A 2,693-nucleotide genomic window follows, 5' to 3' on the forward strand; every position below is an offset into this window, starting at 1 on the left:
ACTTGCTGAAAGAAGAGAGAAGACATTAAGGCATGAGAAACTTAAGAGAAAGATAAATTGCTACTGCTGAAGGGAACATAATTTAATTAGGGGGAGCACATACATTAAGAAAAGGTAAAAAGGGGGCGCCTGGGTGGTTCAGTGGGTTAAGCGTCTGACTCTTGGTTTCCACTCAGGTCATCATCTCAGAGTTCATGAATGTGTTTTCAGTATTCAGTAGTCTCTCAGGTTTTGTGTCCCTCTCTCTCCCCAACTGTCTTTCCCTCTTCCCTTCCCCCTGGTCCTCCATTAGGTTTCTCCTGTTCTCCTGCTAGACCTATGAGTGCAAGCATATGGTATCTGTCCTTCTCCGCCTGACTTATTTCGCTTAGCTTGACACCCTTGAGATCCATCCACATTGCTACAAATGACCATATTTCATTCTTTCTCATTGCCATGTAGTACTCCATTGTATATATAAACCACGTCTTCTTGATCCATTTGTCAGTTGATAGACACTTAGGCTCTTTCCATGATTTGACTATTGTTGACAGTGCTGCTATGAACATTGGGGTACATGTGCCCCTATGCATCAGCACTTCTGTGTCCCTTGGGTAGATCCCTAGCAGTGCTATTCCTGAGTCATAGGGGAGGTCTACTGATAGTTTTTTGAGGAACGTCCACACTGTTTTCCAGAGTGGCTCAGTTTCTTTTAAAATACTGTATCTTGGGGTAGGCGTCTGCGTGGCTCAGTTGGTCAAGCGGTTAAGCATCCGACTTCAGCTCAGGTCATGAGCTCACGGTTCATGAGCTGGAGCCCCACATCAGGCTCTCTGCTGTCGGCACAGAGCCAGCTTCAGATGTTCTGTCCCCTTCTCTCTCTGCCCCTACCCTGCTTGCACTCTCCCCGTCTCTCTCAAAATAAATACATCAACTTAAAGTAACAAAAACACTGCATCTCCTTTTTGATACATCTGACTCACCCTGCGGGGGCCTAATCTCAATAATATTGGCAAAGTGCCCTTTTCTGTTAGGAGTCCCTGTTGCAAAGGCACCTTTCCTCCGCCACCTAGATTTGTGTTCATTCAGGAGAGAACTGTGGAAAGATGAGAAGTCCTGGAATCCAGGGAAATTACTTTGGTGGAATGTATATATCACGTCAAATGAGAAAAACATCAGGGTGTGGGACGCACACTACCTATGACCTTATGGAGCAGGCCAAATGGGCTGCCACTGACTAAGCACTTTGTTGCATATAAAAAAATTAAAAAATAAAGCTTTGTTTTAGTAAAATAATATAAAATATAACAGGACCTCGTGGAAAAAAATGATGCATGATGTTCTTCATGATATGCAATGTATGTACATCATATACATACAATGTCATGTGTGACAGAGAGCAATACTTATTAAAACCATATGTACCCTGTTTTGGTATTATGAGGTCATGGACTCAAAATTATGCTTTCATGCGTTGATTTTTTTTAATTGGATAATAAAATAGGTATTAAAAACTTTTTTTCTATGTTCATGGAAGGGACAGAGTAAAAAAATATTCTTGTGGAATTTCCAGCTAAAAGGTTAACAGGAATAGACTTCAGTCAGAAGAGAACAAGTCAGAGGGAAGGAGTGGAATTGAAGAAGGAATTAACTACTGAATGATTAAGATAAACTCTGGTGTTGAACTTAGTGACTGTCTTGAGTAAAACCCCATGTTTCTCTGTTTCGGATAGTCTAAAACTAAATTCAAGACGACATGAATTAGGGAAATGGAAAGGTTGCTCTTCCCTCCACTAACAGTGTTTTTATATGCAATATAATGTCCCCAAATTGTTCAATCTACGAGTCCTTTTGTCATAATCTCTGGGCCCATCAGCACCTGTGACACAGCGACCACCCCATCCTCTTTGGAATGCTGTCTTCTCTGCCTTCCTAGTACCACACTCATCTGTTTGCTTTCTGTCTTAGTAGTCGCTGTTCAGTCTATTCTGTTATTTCCTTTTCATCTCTCTCACCTCCAAATTTTGGTTGGCCACAGTATTCGGTCCCTAGAACTCTTCTCTGTCATTTTTATGACGAACTTTTATGGGACCTACCTGTTTCCTGTTCAGAATTCTCAAATTGACAAGTCAGAAAAGATGGCTTTCCTGAATTCAGGACTCAGATGTCCAACTACCCACCTGGTGTCTCCACTTGGCCTTCTCACCTCGCCATCTGAGTCACAACATGTTCCAATCTGATGCCTTCATCCTCCACTAACCTGTTCCTCACACAATGCTCCCATTTTCAGTAAATGAAAAGATTTATCTTTCTAATTATTCAGGCCAATGTGGGGGTTGGGGGGGAAGGCCCTGTGACATCATCCGGGCCCTCTCTTTCATTCAGAACCCCCACATCAGCAGCAAATGCAAGCCTTCTTAACTGCCCCCTTCCACCCTCTTCTGTTTTTGCCACTCCTCATCTTTTCTCTTCCTATTCCAATCCATTCTAGTCTCAATACAGCAGCCAAAGTGAGTCTTTTAAAACCTAGGGAGATGATTTCTGCAAGGGTTCTTCCCCCTAAATCCACTCTAAATCTTCCAGTGGCTTCCCACTTTACTCAGAGCAAAAGCCAGCAGTTCTACAGTCCGGTCCTTCATCACTTCTCTGAGTGCTTATCCTTTTCTCTCCTCCTCAGTCACTCTGTTTAACAGCAGTGGCCTCTTTGTTGCTCC

The sequence above is a fragment of the Suricata suricatta genome, chromosome 7 (genome assembly GCF_006229205.1).
Source record: "Suricata suricatta isolate VVHF042 chromosome 7, meerkat_22Aug2017_6uvM2_HiC, whole genome shotgun sequence".
Taxonomy (NCBI): Eukaryota; Metazoa; Chordata; class Mammalia; order Carnivora; family Herpestidae; genus Suricata; species Suricata suricatta.